This window comes from Rhipicephalus microplus, unplaced genomic scaffold (genome assembly GCF_043290135.1).
Source record: "Rhipicephalus microplus isolate Deutch F79 unplaced genomic scaffold, USDA_Rmic scaffold_116, whole genome shotgun sequence".
NCBI classification, from domain to species: domain Eukaryota; kingdom Metazoa; phylum Arthropoda; class Arachnida; order Ixodida; family Ixodidae; genus Rhipicephalus; species Rhipicephalus microplus.
The window spans coordinates 693,983-721,053 of NW_027464688.1; the positions used below are offsets into that span (position 1 = coordinate 693,983).

Genomic DNA, 27,071 nt, shown 5'->3' on the forward strand with positions numbered 1-27,071 from the left:
ACCTCCAATTTTTCGGTTAACAGCCGAACGTGCTGGCCAATTGCGCCACGGAGACAGTCTTGCTCAGATCTCACCACCATGAGAACATGTCTCTAAAGTTATCAGCGCAAAGAAAAAAGCAACACACCACTCCCAGGAGGGCTCGAACCTCCAACCTTTCGCTTAACAGCCGATCGCGCTAGCAAATTGCGCCACGGAGGCAGTCCTGCTATAATCTCACCACCATCAGAACATATCTTCAAAGCTATCAGCCCAAAGAAAAAAAACTGCCGCACCACCACCGGGTGGGCTCGAACTTCTAACTTTTCGGTTAAATGCAAATCGCGCTACCCAACTGCGCCACGGAGACAGTCGTGCTCCACTCTCACCACCATCAGAACATATCTTCAAAGCTATCAGCGAAAAGAAAAAAAAGCGACACACCGTCCCCGGGTGGGCTCAAACCTCCAACCTCTCGGTTAACAGCCGATCGCGCTAGCCGATTGCGCCACGGAGACAGTCCTGCTATACTCTCACCACCATCAGAACATATCTTCAAAGCTATCAGTCCACAGAAAAAAAGCGCCGCACCACTTTGGGTGGGCTCGAACCTCCAACCTTTCGTCTAACAGCCGATGGCGCTAGCCAATTGCGCCACGGAGACACTGAGGCTCCACTTTCACCACCATCAGAACATATCTTCAAAGCTATCAGCGCAAAAAAAGCGACACACCGTCCCCAGTGGGCTCGAAACTCCAAGCTTTCGGTTAACAGCCGATCACGCTAGCCAATTGCGCAACGGAGACAGTCCAGCTCCAATCTCACCACCATCAGAACATATCTTCAAGGCTATCAGCCCAAAGAAAAAAAGCGCCGCACTACCACCGGGTGGGCTCGAACCTCCAACCTTTCGGTTAACAGCTGATCGCGCTCGGCAATTGCGCCATGGAGACAGTCGTGCTCCACTCTCACTAAACTCAGAACAGATCTTAAAAGCTATCAGCCCAAAGAAAAAAAGCGGCGCACCACCCCCGGGTGAGCTCGAACCTCCATCCTTTCTGTTAACAGCCGATCGCGCTAGCCAATTGCGCCACGGAGACAGTCGTGCTCCACTCTCACCACCATCAGAACATATCTTCAAAGCTATCAGCGCAAAGAAAAAAAAAAGCGACACACCATCCCCGAGTGGGCTCGAAACTCCAACCTTTCGATTAACAGCCGATCGCGCTAGCCAATTGCGCCACGGAGACAGTCCTGCTCCACTCTCACCACCATCAGAACATATCTTCAAAGCTATCAGCTCAAAGAAAAAAAGCGCCGCGCCGCTACCGGGTGGGCTCGAACCTCCAACCTTTCGGTTAACAGCCGATCGCGCTCGCCAATTGCGCCATGGAGACAGTCGTGCTCCACTCTCACTAACATCAGAACATATCTTCAAAGCTATCAGCCCAAAGAAAAAAAGCGGCGCACCACCCCCGGGTGGGCTCGAACCTCCATCCTTTCTGTTAACAGCCGATCGCGCTAGCCAATTGCGCCACGGAGACAGTCGTGCTCCACTCTCACCACCATCAGAACATATCTTCAAAGCTATCAGCTCAAAGAAAAAAAAGCGCCGCGCCGCTACCGGGTGGGCTCGAAACTCCAAGCTTTCGGTTAACAGCCGATCGCGCTAGCCAATTGCGCCACGGAGACAGTCCTGCTCTACTCTCACCACCATCAGAACATATCTTCAAAGCTATCAGCCCAAAGAAAAAAAGCGCCGCACCACCACCGGGTGGGCTCGAACCTCAAACATTTTTGTTAACAGCCGATCGCGCTAGCCAATTGCGCCACGGAGACAGTCCTGCTCTACTCTCACCACCATCAGAACATATCTTCAAAGCTATCAGCTCAAAGAAAAAAAAGCGCCGCACCACTACCGGGTGGGCTCGAACCTCCAACCTTTCGGTTAACAGTCGACCGCGCTAGCCAATTGCGCCACGGAGACAGTCCTGCTTCACTCTCACCACCATCAGAACATATCTTCAAAGCTATCAGCCCATAGAAAAAAGCCAGCACCACCACCGGGTGTGCTCGAACCTCCAACCTTTCGGTTAACAGCCGATCGCGCTAGCCAATGGCGCCACAGAGACAGTCGTGCTCCACTCTCACCACCATGAGAACATATCTTCAAAGCTATCAGCGAAAAGAAAAAAAAAGCGACACACCGTCGCCGGGTGGGCTCAAACCTCCAACCTCTCGGTTAACAGCCGATCGCGCTAGCCAATCGCGCCACGGAGACAGTCCTGCTATACTCTCACCACCATCAGAACATATCTTCAAAGCTATCAGTCCAAAGAAAAAAAGCGCCGCACCACTCCGGGTTGGCTCGAACATCGAACCTTTCGTCTAACAGCCGATAGCGCTAGCCAATGGCGCCACGGAGACAGTCGTGCTCCACTCTCGCCACCGTCACAACATTTCTTCAGAGCTACCAGCTCAAAAAAAAAGCGCCGCACCACCACCTGGTGGGCTAGAACCTCCAACCTTTACGTTAACAGCGGATCGCGCTACCCAACTGCGCCACGGAGACAGTCGTGCTCCACTCTCACCACCATCAGAACATATCTTCAAAGCTATCAGCGAAAAGAAAAAAAAGCGACACACCGTCCCCGGGTGGGCTCAAACCTCCAACCTCTCGGTTAACAGCCGATCGCGCTAGCCGATTGCGCCACGGAGACAGTCCTGCTATACTCTCACCACCATCAGAACATATCTTCAAAGCTATCAGTCCACAGAAAAAAAGCGCCGCACCACTTTGGGTGGGCTCGAACCTCCAACCTTTCGTCTAACAGCCGATGGCGCTAGCCAATTGCGCCACGGAGACACTGAGGCTCCACTTTCACCACCATCAGAACATATCTTCAAAGCTATCAGCGCAAAAAAAAAGCGACACACCGTCCCCAGTGGGCTCGAAACTCCAAGCTTTCGGTTAACAGCCGATCACGCTAGCCAATTGCGCAACGGAGACAGTCCAGCTCCACTCTCACCACCATCAGAACATATCTTCAAGGCTATCAGCCCAAAGAAAAAAAGCGCCGCACTACCACCGGGTGGGCTCGAACCTCCAACCTTTAGGTTAACAGCTGATCGCGCTCGACAATTGCGCCATGGAGACAGTCGTGCTCCACTCTCACTAAACTCAGAACATATCTTAAAAGCTATCAGCCCAAAGAAAAAAAGCGGCGCACCACCTCCGGGTGGGCTCGAACCTCCATCCTTTCTGTTAACAGCCGATCGCGCTAGCCAATTGCGCCACGGAGACAGTCGTGCTCCACTCTCACCACCATCAGAACATATCTTCAAAGCTATCAGCGCAAAGAAAAAAAAAGCGACACACCGTCCCCGAGTGGGCTCGAAACTCCAACCTTTCGGTTAACAGCCGATCGCGCTAGCCAATTGCGCCACGGAGACAGTCCTGCTCCACTCTCACCACCATCAGAACATATCTTCAAAGCTATCAGCTCAAAGAAAAAAAGCGCCGCGCCGCTACCGGGTGGGTTCGAACCTCCAACCTTTCGGTTAACAGCCGATCGCGCTCGCCAATTGCGCCATGGAGACAGTCGTGCTCCACTCTCACTAACATCAGAACATATCTTCAAAGCTATCAGCCCAAAGAAAAAAAGCGGCAACCACCCCCGGGTGGGCTCGAACCTCCATCCTTTCTGTTAACAGCCGATCGCGCTAGCCAATTGCGCCACGGAGACAGTCGTGCTCCACTCTCACCACCATCAGAACATATTATTATTTATTTAATAATACTGTCAACCCTCCAAGAGGGTCATAACAGAGAGGACAATACAATTACATACATAAAAAATGTACAAGGTACATAAAGTTGCGTAACACTCGGCACTTCACAATGAAAACAGGTATTTCATTAATACAATTGAGAATACAAAATAACAATTCAAAATTCACTGACATATTCCAAAATAATGGACATGAGGTCGCTTACATCAAACTCAACAATCTCGTAAGTGTGCCTCTACAGCATTTTCGAAGTCGGTGACATTGTTTAAAACAACAATTGCGTTTGGTAGTTTGTTCCACATTTCTACGACATCCGGGAAGAAAGAATATCGAAACATGTCAGTATTTGTTTGATATGGTTTTATGACGCAATCGTGGTTAGTTCGGGGATTTATTTTGCCTGGGGGGTGTAAATATTTGAACTTATCAATCTTAAGTTGCTCGTGAATTATTTGGAAGAATACCTTCAGCCTATATTTTTTTCTCCGCAGTTCCAGAGTATCTAAGTTGCATCTCTGTAACATCAGCGTGACCGATTCCTTTCTTCGGTATGTTGAACAAATAAAACGCGCCGCCAGTCTTTGTATTCTTTCCAGCTTCTTCTTAAGGGTCGCTTGATGGGGACTCCAAACAACGGCTGAGTATTCTAGTATCGTTCTAATGAAGGTGGTGTATGCAATATGTTTTACGTCACGCGATGCATGTTCCAGTTTTTTCCTCAATATGTACAACTTTTGATAGGCTATCGTGCAAACGTTATCTATATGTTCAGTCCATGACAATTTTCGCGTAATTGTTACCCCGAGATACTTGAACTGTTGCGCATGCACCAACAAGTGTCCACCAATGCTGTACGGAAAGGAATGGATAGTTTTCCTTTTACTGATGTGTGTATATGTAGATTTAGAATAATTTATTGACATTTTCCATTTCCTACACCAATTATCTAACTTTTTCAAACAATTCTGAACTTTCAATTGGTCATCTAACTTGGTAATTGTGGCGTAGATTAGGCAGTCGTCTGCAAAAAGTTTAACTTGGACACCCTCTTCTGCCGCCACACTACTGATGTCATTGATATAGAGGAGAAACAATAGTGGTCCCAATACTGAGCCTTGGGGCACCCCTGAAAGTACAGCTAAAGGATCTGATACATAACCATCCAGTTTTACTACCTGCGTACGGTTTGTTAAATATGCTTCAATCCATTTTATTACGAGCTCATTTATTCCTGCATTACGTAATTTGAAGATTAATTGGACATGGGGTACTTTATCGAACGCCTTCGCAAAATCCACGCAAACCACATCAACCTGTTGTCTTATATCTACAGCAGCCGCAAAATCATGGATTGTTTCTATTAACTGTGTCACGGTGGATAACCCGGTCCTGAAGCCATGTTGATAAGGATACAGCAAAGTGTTCTGATCTAGGAACCTGAGTATATGTTTTGCTATTATATGTTCGAACAGTTTGCAGGTAACTGAAGTAAGTGACACTGGACGGTAATTTGTAGCCTGTTTTCGGTTGCCTCCTTTAAATACAGGAATGACGAATGCGGTGCGCCAATCTTGTGGCAGTGAGTGCATTGTATATGTTTTTTGAAAGATGATAGTCAGATAATGTGACATCCATTCTGCATATCGTTTGAGGAATACAGTTGGTATACCGTCGGGACCGCTCGATTTTTTCGTGTCCAATTTGAGTAATTGTTGAAATACGCCTTCCCTAGCTATTTCGAGTGTTTCCATTGGAACAGTGGGAAGAATTCTTAAGGCTTCTTCCGTACTCGCTGTAGTTTCCAGTGGGTTAAATACAGACTGAAAGAAGTTGTTGAAATGGTTTGCTATCTCATCTTTTTTTCTTATAATGTTACTACCAACATGAATTTCATCAGCTGTTTCTTTCCTGTCGCTAAAATACCGCCAAAATTTCTGAGGTGAAGACCTGAGGAACTCACTGAGGTTTTTTTCAAAAAATGTTTGTTTAGATGTGGCCAAGGTACGCCTGAGTTCAGTTTTTAAATTTCTCAGAACCACTGGCGACGTGCTCCCCTTACGCAGTCTCTTAAGTTTCCTCTTCATATGAATTATATCTCGGGTGATCCAAGGACTTCTCTGTTTCGTTTTTTTAACGCGTGATGGAACATATTTGGCTATGCAGTAACATATAATACATTTGAATTCTTGCCATAGCTCTTCTACTGATTTTAAACCCGAGATGCTCTCGAAATTATCCAATTGGATCTCCAAATAGTCAAGAATCGATGTATCGTCAGCCCTAGCATAGTCTTTAACTTTTACTGGCACATAGCTCTTCACATGTCTCAATGCTCGAACAGGCAGATCAAGACAGATCATCCTGTGATCCGATATACCATCTTGCACCATCACCTTGTAATCATTTAATTTATTTGATAGGAACACCAAGTCTAGTATCGACCTTGACGTCGGCGTAATTCTGGTATCTTCAAGCACTATTTGTTTCAAATTGTAGGTAAACATAATTTCTAGCATTTTTTCTGCGTTTACTGGCTCCCCACCACTGTACGAAAAATTCTTCCAGTTTATATGTGGAATATTAAAATCCCCAGTCAATATCAACCTAGTGTTCTCATTTACATGGGCACATAAAAACTTGTTCAAGGATTTCAGAAACTCAGGGGAGCTTGAGGGTGGCCGATATACAACTCCAATAAGGAAAACGGTGCTTTCACATGTTATTCTACACCAGAGAGTTTCTGGTACTTCGCAATCAATCAACGAAGCATTAAGAGAACCTTTAATGATTATACACACCCCACCTCCACGTGAGTCTCTGTCTTTTCTAAATATGCTGTAACTGGGAGGTACAACACAATCATTCGGTATATTTTCATGCAACCACGTTTCTGTTATCGTGGTTATGTGAGGATCGTGGGAAAGCAATAAGTACTCAAGGTGCGTAGTCTTGTTCACTATACTGCGAGCATTGAACGAGAGCAATCTTAGCTATTTTTTTGGTGCCTCAAATGAGCTGCCTGGGCTATCAGATCCGTTTGCCTCAGTTAATACGACGCGCTCACTTCGCTTCGTTGTAACAGTACCACGTTTGCCCGAGTGCAAATAGCGCTCGCCTCTGACGTCATCCCATGCGTATATGTCATCGTTTATCCTGAGTTTATCGTGTACGAGAACTACTTTCGCACCCGCCTCCCTATCCAAGGCAGCGCTTTGCCATAACTTCTTTCGTATCTGCACTGTTTCCTTCGCATAGTCGTTGCTTATTCTGATCGAAGTTCCCTTTAGTTTTGCGCAGCTTTTAAAGATAGTATCCTTTTCCTTGCTGTCGTAAAATTTCAGGATCACGGGCCTTGGTCTATCACGATTTACTTTTCCGATCCGGTGAATTCTTTCCACTGTAGTAACTTCTATGCGAAGAACTTTAGAAAAAATGTCATTCACAATGCGTCTTTTTAACACTTGCGCAGACTCGTTCGCGCTCTCAGGAAGGCCAAACACCAAGAGATTATTTCGTCTGCTTCTATTTTCGTAATCAATTAACTTGTCATTTTGCTCCCGAACGATGGCCTCCAGTTTATCCATTCTATCTTTCATTTCATCAAACATGGATATTACACCCTGTATCTTATCTGTTTTAGCATTCACTTCTGCAATTTCTTTCCTGATGTCGTCTACCTTGCATTCCAAAGCATCTTGTTTTTCGAGAATTTCCTGCAAAATGTCAGCAGTCTTTGGGCCTGGATTTTCCTCAACATCACCAGCCATCAGCAGTAACAGTACTGACCAGCAATCGTTCAAAATAGCACAACTACTACGAGGGCACGGCAGCACTAACAAGTATCTATTATCACTGCGATACGTAGAGCTGTAACTAACCTGCAATAGCAGCAACGGTGTTTTAGACATCTTGTTCGCCAGCCAAGTGCCGTGCCCTCTGAAGCCGATGTTCTCGCGTTGTCCCTTTTTAAGACAGGTCGCTGGTGACGTCACACCCGTGGCAGCAAGTCCAGAAAGTGCGCACTCCAAGCTTCCATTTTCGCAACGCTGCGCATCGACGAAGAAAAAGCAGCCTCCGTCGTCGTCCACAGGCATTCCGACGATAAACCATGGCAGCATCTGCAATAGCAGCAACGGTGTTTTAGACATCTTGTTCGCCAGCCAAGTGCCGTGCCCTCTGAAGCCGATGTTCTCGCGTTGTCCCTTTTTAAGACTGGTCGCTGGTGACGTCACACCCGTGGCAGCAAGTCCAGAAAGTGCGCACTCCAAGCTTCCATTTTCGCAACGCTGCGCATCGACGAAGAAAAAGCAGCCTCCGTCGTCGTCCACAGGCATTCCGACGATAAACCATGGCAGCATCTGCAATAGCAGCAACGGTGTTTTAGACATCTTGTTCGCCAGCCAAGTGCCGTGCCCTCTGAAGCCGATGTTCTCGCGTTGTCCCTTTTTAAGACTGGTCGCTGGTGACGTCACACCCGTGGCAGCAAGTCCAGAAAGTGCGCACTCCAAGCTTCCATTTTCGCAACGCTGCGCATCGACGAAGAAAAAGCAGCCTCCGTCGTCGTCCACAGGCATTCCGACGATAAACCATGGCAGCATCTGCAATAGCAGCAACGGTGTTTTAGACATCTTGTTCGCCAGCCAAGTGCCGTGCCCTCTGAAAAGCTATCAGCTCAAAGTTATATCTTCAAAGCTATCAGCTCAAAGAAAAAAAAGCGCCGCGCCGCTACCGGGTGGGCTCGAAACTCCAAGCTTTCGGTTAACAGCCGATCGCACTAGCCAATTGCGCCACGGAGACAGTCCTGCTCTACTCTCACCACCATCAGAACATATCTTCAAAGCTATCAGCCCAAAGAAAAAAAGCGCCGCACCACCACCGGGTGGGCTCGAACCTCAAACATTTTTGTTAACAGCCGATCGCACTAGCCAATTGCGCCACGGAGACAGTCCTGCTCTACTCTCACCACCATCAGAACATATCTTAAAAGCTATCAGCTCGAAGAAAAAAAAGCGCCGCAAAACTACCGGGTGGGCTCGAACCTCCAACCTTTCGGTTAACAGCCGATCGCGCTAGCCAATGGCGCCACAGAGACAGTCGTGCTCCACTCTCACCACCATGAGAACATATCTTCAAAGCTATCAGCGAAAAGAAAAAAAAAGCGACACACCGTCGCCGGGTGGGCTCAAACCTCCAACCTCTCGGTTAACAGCCGATCGCGCTAGCCAATCGCGCCACGGAGACAGTCCTGCTATACTCTCACCACCATCAGAACATATCTTCAAAGCTATCAGTCCAAAGAAAAAAAGCGCCGCACCACTCCGGGTGGGCTCGAACATCGAACCTTTCGTCTAACAGCCGATAGCGCTAGCCAATGGCGCCACGGAGACAGTCGTGCTCCACTCTCACCACCGTCACAACATTTCTTCGGAGCTATCAGCCCAAAGAAAAAAAAGCGCCGCACCACCACCGGGTGTGCTCGAACCTCCAAGCTTTCGGTTAACAGCCGATCGCGCTAGCCAATGGCGCCACGGAGACAGTCGTGCTCCACGCTCACCACCGTCAGAACATTTCTTCAGAGCTACCAGCTCAAAAAAAAAGCGCCGCACCACCACCTGGTGGGCTAGAACCTCCAACCTTTACGTTAACAGCGGATCGCGCTACCCAATTGGGCCACGGAGACAGTCGTGCTCCACTCTCAACACCATTAGAACATATCTTCAAAGCTATCAGCACAAAGAAAAAAGCAACACACCACTCCCGGGAGGGCTCAAACCTCCAATTTCTCGGTTAACAGCCGAACGTGCTGGCCAATTGCGCCACGGAGACAGTCTTGCTCAGATCTCACCACCATGAGAACATGTCTCTAAAGTTATCAGCGCAAAGAAAAAAGCAACACACCACTCCCAGGAGGGCTCGAACCTCCAACCTTTCGCTTAACAGCCGATCGCGCTAGCAAATTGCGCCACGGAGGCAGTCCTGCTATAATCTCACCACCATCAGAACATATCTTCAAAGCTATCAGCCCAAAGAAAAAAAAACTGCCGCACCACCACCGGGTGGGCTCGAACTTCTACCTTTTCGGTTAAATGCAAATCGCGCTAGCCAACTGCGCCACGGAGACAGTCGTGCTCCACTCTCACCACCATCAGAACATATCTTCAAAGCTATCAGCGAAAAGAAAAAAAAAAGCGACACACCGTCCCCGGGTGGGCTCAAACCTCCAACCTCTCGGTTAACAGCCGATCGCGCTAGCCGATTGCGCCACGGAGACAGTCCTGCTATACTCTCACCACCATCAGAACATATCTTCAAAGCTATCAGTCCACAGAAAAAAAGCGCCGCACCACTTTGGGTGGGCTCGAACCTCCAACCTTTCGTCGAACAGCCGATGGCGCTAGCCAATTGCGCCACGGAGACACTGAGGCTCCACTTTCACCACCATCAGAACATATCTTCAAAGCTATCAGCGCAAAAAAAAAAGCGACACACCGTCCCCAGTGGGCTCGAAACTCCAAGCTTTCGGTTAACAGCCGATCACGCTAGCCAATTGCGCAACGGAGACAGTCCAGCTCCAATCTCACCACCATCAGAACATATCTTCAAGGCTATCAGCCCAAAGAAAAAAAGCGCCGCACTACCACCGGGTGGGCTCGAACCTCCAACCTTTCGGTTAACAGCTGATCGCGCTCGGCAATTGCGCCATGGAGACAGTCGTGCTCCACTCTCACTAAACTCAGAACATATCTTAAAAGCTATCAGCCCAAAGAAAAAAAGCGGCGCACCACCCCCGGGTGGGCTCGAACCTCCATCCTTTCTGTTAACAGCCGATCGCGCTAGCCAATTGCGCCACGGAGACAGTCGTGCTCCACTCTCACCACCATCAGAACATATCTTCAAAGCTATCAGCGCAAAGAAAAAAAAAGCGACACACCATCCCCGAGTGGGCTCGAAACTCCAACCTTTCGGTTAACAGCCGATCGCGCTAGCCAATTGCGCCACGGAGACAGTCCTGCTCCACTCTCACCACCATCAGAACATATCTTCAAAGCTATCAGCTCAAAGAAAAAAAGCGGCGCGCCGCTACCGGGTGGGCTCGAACCTCCAACCTTTCGGTTAACAGCCGATCGCGCTCGCCAATTGCGCCATGGAGACAGTCGTGCTCCACTCTCACTAACATCAGAACATATCTTCAAAGCTATCAGCCCAAAGAAAAAAAGCGGCGCACCACCCCCGAGTGGGCTCGAACCTCCATCCTTTCTGTTAACAGCCGATCGCGCTAGCCAATTGCGCCACGGAGACAGTCGTGCTCCACTCTCACCACCATCAGAACATATCTTCAAAGCTATCAGCTCAAAGAAAAAAAAGCGCCGCGCCGCTACCGGGTGGGCTCGAAACTCCAAGCTTTCGGTTAACAGCCGATCGCGCTAGCCAATTGCGCCACGGAGACAGTCCTGCTCTACTCTCACCACCATCAGAACATATCTTCAAAGCTATCAGCCCAAAGAAAAAAAGCGCCGCACCACCACCGGGTGGGCTCGAACCTCAAACATTTTTGTTAAGAGCCGATCGCGCTAGCCAATTGCGCCACGGAGACAGTCCTGCTCTTCACTCACCACCATCAGAACATATCTTCAAAGCTATCAGCTCAAAGAAAAAAAAGCGCCGCACCACTACCGGGTGGGCTCGAACCTCCAACCTTTCGGTTAACAGTCGACCGCGCTAGCCACTTGCGCCACGGAGACAGTCCTGCTTCACTCTCACCACCATCAGAACATATCTTCAAAGCTATCAGCCCATAGAAAAAAGCCAGCACCACCACCGGGTGTGCTCGAACCTCCAACCTTTCGGTTAACAGCCGATCGCGCTAGCCAATGGCGCCACAGAGACAGTCGTGCTCCACTCTCACCACCATGAGAACATATCTTCAAAGCTATCAGCGAAAAGAAAACAAACGACACACCGTCGCCGGGTGGGCTCAAACCTCCAACCTCTCGGTTAACAGCCGATCGCGCTAGCCAATCGCGCCACGGAGACAGTCCTGCTATACTCTCACCACCATCAGAACATATCTTCAAAGCTATCAGTCCAAAGAAAAAAAGCGCCGCACCACTCCGGGTTGGCTCGAACATCGAACCTTTCGTCTAACAGCCGATAGCGCTAGCCAATGGCGCCACGCAGACAGTCGTGCTCCACTCTCACCACCGTCACAACATTTCTTCAGAGCTACCAGCTCAAAAAAAAGCGCCGCACCACCACCTGGTGGGCTAGAACCTCCAACCTTTACGTTAACAGCGGATCGCGCTACCCAACTGCGCCACGGAGACAGTCGTGCTCCACTCTCACCACCATCAGAACATATCTTCAAAGCTATCAGCGAAAAGAAAAAAAAGCGACACACCGTCCCCGGGTGGGCTCAAACCTCCAACCTCTCGGTTAACAGCCGATCGCGCTAGCCGATTGCGCCACGGAGACAGTCCTGCTATACTCTCACCACCATCAGAACATATCTTCAAAGCTATCAGTCCACAGAAAAAAAGCGCCGCACCACTTTGGGTGGGCTCGAACCTCCAACCTTTTGTCTAACAGCCGATGGCGCTAGCCAATTGCGCCACGGAGACACTGAGGCTCCACTTTCACCACCATCAGAACATATCTTCAAAGCTATCAGCGCAAAAAAAAGCGACACACCGTCCCCAGTGGGCTCGAAACTCCAAGCTTTCGGTTAACAGCCGATCACGCTAGCCAATTGCGCAACGGAGACAGTCCAGCTCCACTCTCACCACCATCAGAACATATCTTCAAGGCTATCAGCCCAAAGAAAAAAAGCGCCGCACTACCACCGGGTGGGCTCGAACCTCCAACCTTTCGGTTAACAGCTGATCGCGCTCGGCAATTGCGCCATGGAGACAGTCGTGCTCCACTCTCACTAAACTCAGAACATATCTTAAAAGCTATCAGCCCAAAGAAAAAAAGCGGCGCACCACCCCCGGGTGTTCTCGAACCTCCATCCTTTCTGTTAACAGCCGATCGCGCTAGCCAATTGCGCCACGGAGACAGTCGTGCTCCACTCTCACCACCATCAGAACATATCTTCAAAGCTATCAGCGCAAAGAAAAAAAAAAGCGACACACCGTCCCCGAGTGGGCTCGAAACTCCAACCTTTCGGTTAACAGCCGATCGCGCTAGCCAATTGCGCCACGGAGACAGTCCTGCTCCACTCTCACCACCATCAGAACATATCTTCAAAGCTATCAGCTCAGAGAAAAAAAGCGCCGCGCCGCTACCGGGTGGGCTCGAACCTCCAACCTTTCGGTTAACAGCCGATCGCGCTCGCCAATTGCGCCATGGAGACAGTCGTGCTCCACTCTCACTAACATCAGAACATATCTTCAAAGCTATCAGCCCAAAGAAAAAAAGCGGCGCACCACCCCCGGGTGGGCTCGAACCTCCATCCTTTCTGTTAACAGCCGATCGCGCTAGCCAATTGCGCCACGGAGACAGTCGTGCTCCACTCTCACCACCATCAGAACATATCTTCAAAGCTATCAGCTCAAAGAAAAAAAAGCGCCGCGCCGCTACCGGGTGGGCTCGAAACTCCAAGCTTTCGGTTAACAGCCGATCGCGCAAGCCAATGGCGCCACGGAGACAGTCGTGCTCCACGCTCACCTCCGTCAGAACATTTCTTCAGAGCTACCAGCTCAAAAAAAAGCGCCGCACCACCACCTGGTGGGCTAGAACCTCCAACCTTTACGTTAACAGCGGATCGCGCTAGCCAATTGCGCCACGGAGACAGTCCTGCTCCACTCTCACCACCATCAGAACATATCTTCAAAGCTATCAGCTCAAAGAAAAAAAAGCGCCGCGCCGCTACCGGGTGGGCTCGAACCTCCAATCTTTCGGTTAACAGCCGTACGCGCTCGCCAATTGCGCCATGGAGACAGTCGTGCTCCACTCTCACTAACATCAGAACATATCTTCAAAGCTATCAGCCAAAGAAAAAAAGCGGCGCACCACCCCCGGGTGGGCTCGAACCTCCATCCTTTCTGTTAACAGCCGATCGCGCTAGCCAATCGCGCCACGGAGACAGTCGTGCTCCACTCTCACCTCCATCAGAACATATCTTCAAAGCTATCAGCTCAAAAAAAAAAGCGCCGCGCCGCTACCGGGTGGGCTCGAAACTCCAAGCTTTCGGTTAACAGCCGATCGCGCTAGCCAATTGCGCCACGGAGACAGTGCTGCTCTACTCTCACCACCATCAGAACATATCTTCAAAGCTATCAGCCCAAAGAAAAAAAGCGCCGCACCACCACCGGGTGGGCTCGAACCTCAAACATTTTTGTTAACAGCCGATCGCACTAGCCAATTGCGCCACGGAGACAGTCCTGCTTCACTCTCACCACCATCAGAACATATCTTTAAATCTATCAGCCCAAAGAAAAAAAAGCAACACACCACTCCCGGTAGGGCTCGAACCTCCAACCTTTCGGTTAACAGCTGATCGCGCTAGCCAATGGCGCCACGGAGACAGTCCTGCTCCACGCTCACCACCGTCAGAACATTTCTTCAGAGCTACCAGCTCAAAAAAAAAGCGCCGCACCACCACCTGGTGGGCTCGAACCTCCAACCTTTACGTTAACAGCAGATCGCGCTACCCAATTGGGCCACGGAGACAGTCGTGCTCCACTCTCAACACCATTAGAACATATCTTCAAAGCTATCAGCGCAAAGAAAAAAGCAACACACCACTCCCGGGAGGGCTCAAACCTCCAATTTTTCGGTTAACAGCCGAACGTGCTGGCCAATTGCGCCACGGAGACAGTCTTGCTCAGATCTCACCACCATGAGAACATGTCTCTAAAGTTATCAGCGCAAAGAAAAAAGCAACACACCACTCCCAGGAGGGCTCGAACCTCCAACCTTTCGCTTAACAGCCGATCGCGCTAGCAAATTGCGCCACGGAGGCAGTCCTGCTATACTCTCACCACCATCAGAACATATCTTCAAAGCTATCAGCCCAAAGAAAAAAACTGCCGCACCACCACCGGGTGGGCTCGAACTTCCAACTTTTCGGTTAACTGCAAATCGCGCTAGCCAACTGCGCCACGGAGACAGTCGTGCTCCACTCTCACCACCATCAGAACATATCTTCAAAGCTATCAGCGAAAAGAAAAAAAAGCGACACACCGTCCCCGGGTGGGCTCAAACCTCCAACCTCTCGGTTAACAGCCGATTGCGCTAGCCGATTGCGCCACGGAGACAGTCCTGTTATACTCTCACCACCATCAGAACATATCTTCAAAGCTATCAGTCCACAGAAAAAAAGCGCCGCACCATTTTGGGTGGGCTCGAACCTCCAACCTTTCGTCTAACAGCCGATGGCGCTAGCCAATTGCGCCACGGAGACACTGAGGCTCCACTTTCACCACCATCAGAACATATCTTCAAAGCTGTCAGCGCAAAAAAAAGCGACACACCGTCCCCAGTGGGCTCGAAACTCCAAGCTTTCGGTTAACAGCCGATCACGCTAGCCAATTGCGCAACGGAGACAGTCCAGCTCCACTCTCACCACCATCAGAACATATCTTCAAAGCTATCAGCCCAAAGAAAAAAAGCGCCGCACTACCACCGGGTGGGCTCGAACCTCCAACCTTTCGGTTAACAGCTGATCGCGCTCGCCAATTGCGCCATGGAGACAGTCGTGCTCCACTATCACTAACATCAGAACATATCTTAAAAGCTATCAGCCCAAAGAAAAAAAGCGGCGCACCACCCCCGGGTGGGCTCGAAACTCCAACCTTTCGGTTAACAGCTGATCGCGCTAGCCAATTGCGCCACGGAGACAGTCCTGCTCCACTCTCACCACCATCAGAACATATCTTCAAAGCAATCAGCTCAAAGAAAAAAAAGCGCCGCGCCGCTACCGGGTGGGCTCGAACCTCCAACCTTTCGGTTAACAGCCGATCGCGCTCGCCAATTGCGCCATGGAGACAGTCGTGCTCCACTCTCACTAACATCAGAACATATCTTCAAAGCTATCAGCCAAAAGAAAAAAAGCGGCGCACCACCCCCGGGTGGGCTCGAACCTCCATCCTTTCTGTTAACAGCCGATCGCGCTAGCCAATTGCGCCACGGAGACAGTCGTGCTCCACTCTCACCTCCATCAGAACATATCTTCAAAGCTATCAGCTCAAAGAAAAAAAGCGCCGCGCCGCTACCGGGTGGGCTCGAAACTCCAAGTTTCGGTTAACAGCCGATCGCGCTAGCCAATTGCGCCACGGAGACAGTCCTGCTCTACTCTCACCACCATCAGAACATATCTTCAAAGCTATCAGCCCAAAGAAAAAAAGCGCCGCACCACCACCGGGTGGGCTCGAACCTCAAACATTTTTGTTAACAGCCGATCGCACTAGCCAATTGCGCCACGGAGACAGTCCTGCTTCACTCTCACCACCATCAGAACATATCTTTAAATCTATCAGCCCAAAGAAAAAAAAGCTACACACCACTCCCGGTAGGGCTCGAACCTCCAACCTTTCGGTTAACAGCTGATCGCGCTAGCCAATGGCGCCACGGAGACAGTCCTGCTCCACGCTCATCACCGTCAGAACATTTCTTCAGAGCTATCAGCCCAAAGAAAAAAAAGCGCCGCACCACCACCTGGTGGGCTCGAACCTCCAACCTTTACGTTAACAGCGGATCGCGCTAGCCAATTGGGCCACGGAGACAGTCGTGCTCCGCTCTCACCACCATTAGAACATATCTTCATAGCTATCAGCGCAATGAAAAAAGAAACACACCACTCCCAGGAGGGCTCGAACCTCCAACCTTTCGCTTAACAGCCGATCGCGCTAGCAAATTGCGCCACGGAGGCAGTCCTGCTATAATCTCACCCCCATTAGAACATTTCTTTAGAGCTATCAGCCCAAAGAAAAAAAAGTGCCGCACCACCACCGGGTGGGCTCAAACCTCCAAACATTCAGTCAACAGCAGATCGCGCTAGCCAATTGCGCCACAGAGACAGTCGTGCTCCACTCTCACCACCATCAGAACATATCTTCAAAGCTATCAGCGAAAAGAAAAAAAAGCGACACACCGTCCCCGGGTGGGCTCAAACCTCCAACCTCTCGGTTAACAGCCGATCACGCTAGCCGATTGCGCCACGGAGACAGTCCTGCTATACTCTCACCACCATCAGGACATATCTTCAAAGCTATCAGTCCAAAGAAAAAAAGCGACACACCGTCCCCAGTGGGCTCGAAACTCGAAGCTTTCGGTTAACAGCCGATCACGCTAGCCAATTGCGCAACGGAGACAGTCCAGCTCCACTCTCACCACCACCAGAACATATCTTCAAAGCTATCAGCCCAAAGAAAAAAAAGCGCCGCACTACCACCGGGTGGGCTCGAACCTCCAACCTTTCGGTTAACAGCCGATCGCGCTCGCCAATTGCGCCAAGGAGACAGTCGTGCTCCACTCTCACTAACATCAGAACATATCTTCAAAGCTATCAGCTCAAAGAAAAAAAAGCGCCGCGCCGCTACCGGGTGGGCTCGAAACTCCAAGCTTTCAGTTAACAGCCGATCGCGCTAGCCAATTGCGCCACGGAGACAGTTCTGCTCCACTCTCACCACCATCAGAACATATCTTCAAAGCTATCAGCCCAAAGAAAAAAAGCGCCGCACCACCACCGGGTGGGCTCGAACCTCCAACCTTTCGGTTAACAGTCGACCGCGCTAGCCAATTGCGCCACGGAGACAGTCCTGCTTCACTCTCACCACCATCAGAACATATCTTCAAAGCTATCAGCCCATAGAAAAAAGCCAGCACCACCACCGGGTGTGCTCCAACCTTCAACCTTTCGGTTAACGGCCGAACGCGCTAGCCAATTGCGCCACGGAGACAGTCCTGCTGCACTCTAGCCATCATCAGAACATATCTTTAAATCTATCAGCCCAAAGAAAAAAAAGCAACACACCACTCCCGGGAGGGCTCGAACCTCCAACCTTTCGGTTAACAGCCGATTGCGCTAGCCAATGGCGCCACGGAGACAGTCCTGCTCCACGCTCATCACCGTCAGAACATTTCTTCAGAGCTATCAGCTCAAAGAAAAAAAAGCGCCGCACCACCACCTGGTGGGCTCGAACCTCCAACCTTTACGTTAACAGCGGATCGCGCTAGCCAATTGGGCCACGGAGACAGTCGTGCTCCACTCTCACCACCATTAGAACATATCTTCAAAGCTATCAGCGCAATGAAAAAAGAAACACACCACTCCCAAGAGGGCTCGAACCTCCAACCTTTCGCTTAACAGCTGATCGCGCTAGCAAATTGCGCCACGGAGGCAGTCCTGCTATACTCTCACCCCCATCAGAACATTTCTTCAGAGCTATCAGCCCAAAGAAAAAAAAGTGCCACACCACCACCGGGTGGGCTCAAACCTCCAACCTCTCGGTTAACAGCCGATTGCGCTAGCCGATTGCGCCACGGAGACAGTCCTGTTATACTCTCACCACCATCAGAACATATCTTCAAAGCTATCAGTCCACAGAAAAAAAGCGCCGCACCATTTTGGGTGGGCTCGAACCTCCAACCTTTCGTCTAACAGCCGATGGCGCTAGCCAATTGCGCCACGGAGACACTGAGGCTCCACTTTCACCACCATCAGAACATATCTTCAAAGCTGTCAGCGCAAAAAAAAGCGACACACCGTCCCCAGTGGGCTCGAAACTCCAAGCTTTCGGTTAACAGCCGATCACGCTAGCCAATTGCGCAACGGAGACAGTCCAGCTCCACTCTCACCACCATCAGAACATATCTTCAAAGCTATCAGCCCAAAGAAAAAAAGCGCCGCACTACCACCGGGTGGGCTCGAACCTCCAACCTTTCGGTTAACAGCTGATCGCGCTCGCCAATTGCGCCATGGAGACAGTCGTGCTCCACTATCACTAACATCAGAACATATCTTAAAAGCTATCAGCCCAAAGAAAAAAAGCGGCGCACCACCCCCGGGTGGGCTCGAAACTCCAACCTTTCGGTTAACAGCTGATCGCGCTAGCCAATTGCGCCACGGAGACAGTCCTGCTCCACTCTCACCACCATCAGAACATATCTTCAAAGCTATCAGCTCAAAGAAAAAAAAGCGCCGCGCCGCTACCGGGTGGGCTCGAACCTCCAACCTTTCGGTTAACAGCCGATCGCGCTCGCCAATTGTGCCATGGAGACAGTCGTGCTCCACTCTCACTAACATCAGAACATATCTTCAAAGCTATCAGCCAAAAGAAAAAAAGCGGCGCACCACCCCCGGGTGGGCTCGAACCTCCATCCTTTCTGTTAACAGCCGATCGCGCTAGCCAATTGCGCCACGGAGACAGTCGTGCTCCACTCTCACCTCCATCAGAACATATCTTCAAAGCTATCAGCTCAAAGAAAAAAAGCGCCGCGCCGCTACCGGGTGGGCTCGAAACTCCAAGCTTTCGGTTAACAGCCGATCGCGCTAGCCAATTGCGCCACGGAGACAGTCCTGCTCTACTCTCACCACCATCAGAACATATCTTCAAAGCTATCAGCCCAAAGAAAAAAAGCGCCGCACCACCACCGGGTGGGCTCGAACCTCAAACATTTTTGTTAACAGCCGATCGCACTAGCCAATTGCGCCACGGAGACAGTCCTGCTTCACTCTCACCACCATCAGAACATATCTTTAAATCTATCAGCCCAAAGAAAAAAAAGCAACACACCACTCCCGGTAGGGCTCGAACCTCCAACCTTTCGGTTAACAGCTGATCGCGCTAGCCAATTGCGCCACGGAGACAGTCCTGCTCCACGCTCATCACCGTCAGAACATTTCTTCAGAGCTATCAGCCCAAAGAAAAAAAAGCGCCGCACCACCACCTGGTGGGCTCGAACCTCCAACCTTTACGTTAACAGCGGATCGCGCTAGCCAATTGGGCCACGGAGACAGTCGTGCTCCGCTCTCACCACCATTAGAACATATCTTCAAAGCTATCAGCGCAATGAAAAAAGAAACACACCACTCCCAGGAGGGCTCGAACCTCCAACCTTTCGCTTAACAGCCGATCGCGCTAGCAAATTGCGCCACGGAGGCAGTCCTGCTATAATCTCACCCCCATCAGAACATTTCTTCAGAGCTATCAGCCCAAAGAAAAAAAAGTGCCGCACCACCACCGGGTGGGCTCAAACCTCCAAACATTCAGTCAACAGCAGATCGCGCTAGCCAATTGCGCCACAGAGACAGTCGTGCTCCACTCTCACCACCATCAGAACATATCTTCAAAGCTATCAGCGAAAAGAAAAAAAAGCGACACACCGTCCCCGGGTGGGCTCAAACCTCCAACCTCTCGGTTAACAGTTGATCACGCTAGCCGATTGCGCCACGGAGACAGTCCTGCTATACTCTCACCACCATCAGGACATATCTTCAAAGCTATCAGTCCAAAGAAAAAAAGCGACACACCGTCCCCAGTGGGCTCGAAACTCCAAGCTTTCGGTTAACAGCCGATCACGCTAGCCAATTGCGCAACGGAGACAGTCCAGCTCCACTCTCACCACCACCAGAACATATCTTCAAAGCTATCAGCCCAAAGAAAAAAAAGCGCCGCACTACCACCGGGTGGGCTCGAACCTCCAACCTTTCGGTTAACAGCCGATCGCGCTCGCCAATTGCGCCATGGAGACAGTCGTGCTCCACTCTCACTAACATCAGAACATATCTTCAAAGCTATCAGCCCAAAGAAAAAAAGCGGCGCACCACCCCCGGGTGGGCTCGAAACTCCAACCTTTCGGTTAACAGCCGATCGCGCTAGCCAATTGCGCCACGGAGACAGTCCTGCTCCACTCTCACCCCCATCAGAACATATCTTCAAAGCTATCAGCTCAAAGAAAAAAAAGCGCCGCGCCGCTACCGGGTGGGCTCGAAACTCCAAGCTTTCAGTTAACAGCCGATCGCGCTAGCCAATTGCGCCACGGAGACAGTTCTGCTCCACTCTCACCACCATCAGAACATATCTTCAAAGCTATCAGTCCAAAGAAAAAGAGCGCCGCACCACTCCGGGTGGGCTCGAACCTCCAACCTTTCGTCAAACACCCGATCGCGCTAGCCAATTGCGCCATGGAGACAGTCATTCTCCACTCTCACTAACATCAGAACATATCTTCAAAGCTGTCAGCCCAAAGAAAAAAAAGCGGCGCACCACCCCCGGGTGGGCTCGAACCTCCATCCTTTCTGTTAACAGCCGATCGCGCTAGCCAATTGCGCCACGTAGACAGTCGTGCTCCACTCTCACAACCATCAGAACATATCTTCAATGCTACCAGCGCAAAGAAAAAAAAGCGACACACCGTCCACGGGTGGGCTCGAAACTCCAACCTTTCGGTTAACAGCCGATTGCGCTAGCCAATTGCGCCACGGAGATAGTCCTGCTCCACTCTCACCACCATCAGAACATAACTTCAAAGCTATCAGCTCAAAGAAAAAAAAGCGCCGCGCCACTACCTGGTGGGCTCGAAACTCCAAGCTTTCGGTTAACAGCCGATCGCGCTAGCCAATTGCGCCACGGATACAGTCCTGCTCTACTCTCACCACCATCAGAACATATCTTCAAAGCTATCAGCCCAAAAAAAAAGCACCGCACCACCACCGGGTGGGCTCGAACCTCAAACCTTTTGGTTAACAGTCGATCGCGCTAGCCAATTGCGCCACGGAGACAGTCCTGCTTCACTCTCACCACCAACAGAACATATCTTCAAAGCTATCAGGCCATAGAAAAATAAGCCCACACCACCACCGGGTGGGCTCGAACCTCCAACCTTTCGGTCAACAGCAGATCGCGCTAGCCAATTGCGCCACGGATTCAGTCGTGCTCCACTCTCACCACCATCAGAACATATCTTCAAAGCTATCAGCGAAAAAAAAACGCGACACACCGTCCCCGGGTGAGCTCAAACCTCCAACCTCTCGGTTACCAGCCGATCGCGAAAGCCAATTGCGCCACGGAGACAGTCCTGCTACACTCTCACCACCATCAGAACATAACTTCAAAGCTATCAGCCCAAAGAAAAAAAGCGCCGCACCACCCCCGGGTGGGCTCGAACCTCCAACCTTTCGGCTAACAGCCGATCGCGCTAGCCATTTGCGCCACGGAGACAGTCGTGCTCCACTTTCATCACCATCAGAACATATCTTCAAAGCTATCAGCCCAAAGAAAAAAAGCGCCGCACCCCCCCCCCGGGTGGGCTCCAACCTCCAACCTTTCGGCTAACAGCCGATCGCTCTAGCCAATTGCGCCACGGAGACAGTCATGCTCCACTCTCACCACCATCAGAACATATCTTCAAAGCTATCAGCCCAAAGAAAAAAAAAGCGCCGCACTACCACCGGGTGGGCTCTAACCTCCAACCTTTCGGTTAACAGCCGATCGCGCTCGCCAACTGCGCCATGGAGACAGTCGTGCTCCACTCTCACCAACATCAGAACATATCTTCAAAGCTATCAGTCCAAAGAAAAAAAAAGCGCCGCACCAACCCCGGCCGGGCTCGAACCTCCATCCTTTCTGTTAACAGCCGATAGCGCTAGCCAATTGCGTCACGGAGACAGTCGTGCTCCACTCTCACCACCATTAGAACATATCTTCAAAGCAATCAGCGCAAAGAAAAAAAAAGCGACACACCGTCCCCGGGTGGGCTCGAAACTCCAACCTTTCGGTTAACAGTCGATCGCGCTAGCCAATTGCGCCACGGAGACAGTCCTGCTTCACTCTCACCACCATCAGAACATATCTTCAAAGCTATCAGCCCATAGAAAAAAGCCCGCACCACCACCGTGTGTGCTCGAACCTCCAACCTTTCGGTTAACGGCCGAACGCGCTAGCCAAGTGCGCCACGGAGACAGTCCTGCTCCACTCTAGCCACCATCAGAACATATCTTTAAAGCTATCAGCCCAAAGAAAAAAAAAGCAACACACCACTCCCGGGAGGGCTCGAACCTCCAACCTTTCGGTTAACAGCCGATAGCGCTAGCCAATTGCGCCATGGAGACAGTCGTGCTCCACTCTCACCACCATCAGAACATTTCTTCGGAGCTATCAGCCCAAAGAAAAAAAAGCGCCGCACCACCACCGGGTGGGCTCGAACCTCCAACCTTTCGGTTAACAGCCGATCGCGCTAGCCAATGGCGCCACGGAGACAGTCGTGCTCCACGCTCACCACCGTCAGAACATTTCTTCAGAGCTATCAGCCCAAAGAAAAAAAAGCGCCGCACCAACACCTGGTGGGCTCGAACCTCCAACCTTTACGTTAACAGTGGATCGCGCTAGCCAATTGGGCCACGGAGACAATCGTGCTCCACTCTCACCACCATTAGAACATATCTTCAAAGCTATCAGCGCAAAAAAAAGCAACACACCACTCCCGGGAGGGCTCAAACCTCCAAATTTTCGGTTAACAGCCGAACATGCTGGCCAATTGCGCCACGGAGGCAGTCGTGCTCAGATCTGACCACTGTGAGAACATGTCTCTAAAGTTATCAGCGCAAAGAAAAAAGCAACACACCACTCCCAGGAGGGCTCGAACCTCCAACCTTTCGGCTAACAGCCGATCGCGATAGCCAATTGCGTCACGGAGACAGGCGTGCTCCACTCTCACCACCATCAGAACATATCTTCAAAGCTATCAGCGAAAAGAAAAAAAAGCGACACACCGTCCCCGGGTGGGCTCAAACCTCCAACCTCTCGGTTAACAGCCGATCGCGCTAGCCGATTGCGCCACGGAGACAGTCCTGCTATACTCTCACCACCATCAGAACATATCTTCAAAGCTATCAGTCCACAGAAAAAAAGCGCCGCACCACTTTGGGTGGGCTCGAACCTCCAACCTTTCGTCTAACAGCCGATGGCGCTAGCCAATTGCGCCACGGAGACACTGAGGCTCCACTTTCACCACCATCAGAACATATCTTCAAAGCTATCAGCGCAAAAAAAAGCGACACACCGTCCCCAGTGGGCTCGAAACTCCAAGCTTTCGGTTAACAGCCGATCACGCTAGCCAATTGCGCAACGGAGACAGTCCAGCTCCAATCTCACCACCATCAGAACATATCTTCAAGGCTATCAGCCCAAAGAAAAAAACCGCCGCACTACCACCGGGTGGGCTCGAACCTCCAACCTTTCGGTTAACAGCTGATCGCGCTCGGCAATTGCGCCATGGAGACAGTCGTGCTCCACTCTCACTAAACTCAGAACATATCTTAAAAGCTATCAGCCCAAAGAAAAAAAGCGGCGCACCACCCCCGGGTTGGCTCGAACCTCCATCCTTTCTGTTAACAGCCGATCGCGCTAGCCAATTGCGCCACGGAGACAGTCGTGCTCCACTCTCACCACCATCAGAACATATCTTCAAAGCTATCAGCGCAAAAAAAAAGCGACACACCATCCCCGAGTGGGCTCGAAACTCCAACCTTTCGGTTAACAGCCGATCGCGCTAGCCAATTGCGCCACGGAGACAGTCTTGCTCCACTCTCACCACCATCAGAACATATCTTCAAAGCTATCAGCTCAAAGAAAAAAAGCGGCGCGCCGCTACAGGGTGGGCTCGAACCTCCAACCTTTCGGTTAACAGCCGATCGCGCTCGCCAATTGCGCCATGGAGACAGTCGTGCTCCACTCTCACTAACATCAGAACATATCTTCAAAGCTATCAGCCCAAAGAAAAAAAGCGGCGCACCACCCCCGGGTGGGCTCGAACCTCCATCCTTTCTGTTAACAGCCGATCGCGCTAGCCAATTGCGCCACGGAGACAGTCGTGCTCCACTCTCACCACCATCAGAACATATCTTCAAAGCTATCAGCTCAAAGAAAAAAAAGCGCCGCGCCGCTACCGGGTGGGCTCGAAACTCCAAGCTTTCGGTTAACAGCCGATCGCGCTAGCCAATTGCGCCACGGAGACAGTCCTGCTCTACTCTCACCACCATCAGAACATATCTTCAAAGCTATCAGCCCAAAGAAAAAAAGCGCCGCACCACCACCGGGTGGGCTCGAACCTCAAACATTTTTGTTAACAGCCGATCGCGCTAGCCAATTGCGCCACGGAGACAGTCCTGCTCTACTCTCACCACCATCAGAACATATCTTCAAAGCTATCAGCTCAAAGAAAAAAAAGCGCCGCACCACTACCGGGTGGGCTCGAACCTCCAACCTTTCGGTTAACAGTCGACCGCGCTAGCCAATTGCGCCACGGAGACAGTCCTGCTTCACTCTCACCACCATGAGAACATATCTTCAAAGCTATCAGCGAAAAGAAAAAAAAACGACACACCGTCGCCGGGTGGGCTCAAACCTCCAACCTCTCGGTTAACAGCCGATCGCGCTAGCCAATCGCGCCACGGAGACAGTCCTGCTATACTCTCACCACCATCAGAACATATCTTCAAAGCTATCAGTCCAAAGAAAAAAAGCGCCGCACCACTCCGGGTTGGCTCGAACATCGAACCTTTCGTCTAACAGCCGATAGCGCTAGCCAATGGCGCCACGGAGACAGTCGTGCTCCACTCTCACCACCGTCACAACATTTCTTCAGAGCTACCAGCTCAAAAAAAGCGCCGCACCACCACCTGGTGGGCTAGAACCTCCAACCTTTACGTTAACAGCGGATCGCGCTACCCAACTGCGCCACGGAGACAGTCGTGCTCCACTCTCACCACCATCAGAACATATCTTCAAAGCTATCAGCGAAAAGAAAAAAAAGCGACACACCGTCCCCGGGTGGGCTCAAACCTCCAACCTCTCGGTTAACAGCCGATCGCGCTAGCCGATTGCGCCACGGAGACAGTCCTGCTATACTCTCACCACCATCAGAACATATCTTCAAAGCTATCAGTCCACAGAAAAAAAGCGCCGCACCACTTTGGGTGGGCTCGAACCTCCAACCTTTCGTCTAACAGCCGATGGCGCTAGCCGATTGCGCCACGGAGACACTGAGGCTCCACTTTCACCACCATCAGAACATATCTTCAAAGCTATCAGCGCAAAAAAAAAGCGCCGCACTACCACCGGGTGGGCTCGAACCTCCAACCTTTCGGTTAACAGCTGATCGCGCTCGGCAATTGCGCCATGGAGACAGTCGTGCTCCACTCTCACTAAACTCAGAACATATCTTAAAAGCTATCAGCCCAAAGAAAAAAAGCGGCGCACCACCCCCGGGTGTTCTCGAACCTCCATCCTTTCTGTTAACAGCCGATCGCGCTAGCCAATTGCGCCACGGAGACAGTCGTGCTCCACTCTCACCACCATCAGAACATATCTTCAAAGCTATCAGCGCAAAGAAAAAAAAAGCGACACACCGTCCCCGAGTGGGCTCGAAACTCCAACCTTTCGGTTAACAGCCGATCGCGCTAGCCAATTGCGCCACGGAGACAGTCCTGCTCCACTCTCACCACCATCAGAACATAGCTTCAAAGCTATCAGCTCAGAGAAAAAAAGCGCCGCGCCGCTACCGGGTGGGCTCGAACCTCCAACCTTTCGGTTAACAGCCGATCGCGCTCGCCAATTGCGCCATGGAGACAGTCGTGCTCCACTCTCACCACCATCAGAACATATCTTCAAAGCTATCAGCGCAAAGAAAAAAAAAGCGACACACCGTCCCCGAGTGGGCTCGAAACTCCAACCTTTCGGTTAACAGCCGATCGCGCTAGCCAATTGCGCCACGGAGACAGTCGTGCTCCACTCTCACCACCATCAGAACATATCTTCAAAGCTATCAGCTCAAAGAAAAAAAAGCGCCGCGCCGCTACCGGGTGGGCTCGAAACTCCAAGCTTTCGGTTAACAGCCGATCGCGCTAGCCAATGGCGCCACGGAGACAGTCGTGCTCCACGCTCACCACCGTCAGAACATTTCTTCAGAGCTACCAGCTCAAAAAAAAAGCGCCGCACCACCACCTGGTGGGCTAGAACCTCCAACCTTTACGTTAACAGCGGATCGCGCTAGCCAATTGCGCCACGGAGACAGTCCTGCTCCACTCTCACCACCATCAGAACATATCTTCAAAGCTATCAGCTCAAAGAAAAAAAGCGCCGCGCCGCTACCGGGTGGGCTCGAACCTCCAACCTTTCGGTTAACAGCCGATCGCGCTCGCCAATTGCGCCATGGAGACAGTCGTGCTCCACTCTCACTAACATCAGAACATATCTTCAAAGCTATCAGCCAAAAGAAAAAAAGCGGCGCACCACCCCCGGGTGGGCTCGAACCTCCATCCTTTCTGTTAACAGCCGATCGCGCTAGCCAATTGCGCC

The 27,071-nt window shown here is 51.0% G+C and overlaps 7 non-coding genes across 7 annotated transcripts; all 7 read right to left on the reverse strand.

Annotated features, from left to right (window-relative positions):
* Positions 1–423: 423 nt before the first annotated feature.
* Positions 424–497, reverse strand: TRNAN-GUU (transfer RNA asparagine (anticodon GUU)). The gene has a single exon. It is a non-coding gene; the product is annotated as a tRNA-Asn (tRNA).
* A 2,128-nt stretch (positions 498–2,625) lies between these two features.
* Positions 2,626–2,699, reverse strand: TRNAN-GUU (transfer RNA asparagine (anticodon GUU)). The gene has a single exon. It is a non-coding gene; the product is annotated as a tRNA-Asn (tRNA).
* A 7,269-nt stretch (positions 2,700–9,968) lies between these two features.
* TRNAN-GUU (transfer RNA asparagine (anticodon GUU)) lies at positions 9,969–10,042 on the reverse strand. Its single transcript has one exon. It is a non-coding gene; the product is annotated as a tRNA-Asn (tRNA).
* A 2,127-nt stretch (positions 10,043–12,169) lies between these two features.
* Positions 12,170–12,243, reverse strand: TRNAN-GUU (transfer RNA asparagine (anticodon GUU)). Its single transcript has one exon. It is a non-coding gene; the product is annotated as a tRNA-Asn (tRNA).
* A 2,712-nt stretch (positions 12,244–14,955) lies between these two features.
* Positions 14,956–15,029, reverse strand: TRNAN-GUU (transfer RNA asparagine (anticodon GUU)). The gene has a single exon. It is a non-coding gene; the product is annotated as a tRNA-Asn (tRNA).
* An 8,456-nt stretch (positions 15,030–23,485) lies between these two features.
* TRNAN-GUU (transfer RNA asparagine (anticodon GUU)) lies at positions 23,486–23,559 on the reverse strand. The gene has a single exon. It is a non-coding gene; the product is annotated as a tRNA-Asn (tRNA).
* Positions 23,560–25,535: 1,976 nt separating this feature from the next.
* Positions 25,536–25,609, reverse strand: TRNAN-GUU (transfer RNA asparagine (anticodon GUU)). Its single transcript has one exon. It is a non-coding gene; the product is annotated as a tRNA-Asn (tRNA).
* Between the last annotated feature and the right edge of the window lie 1,462 nt (positions 25,610–27,071).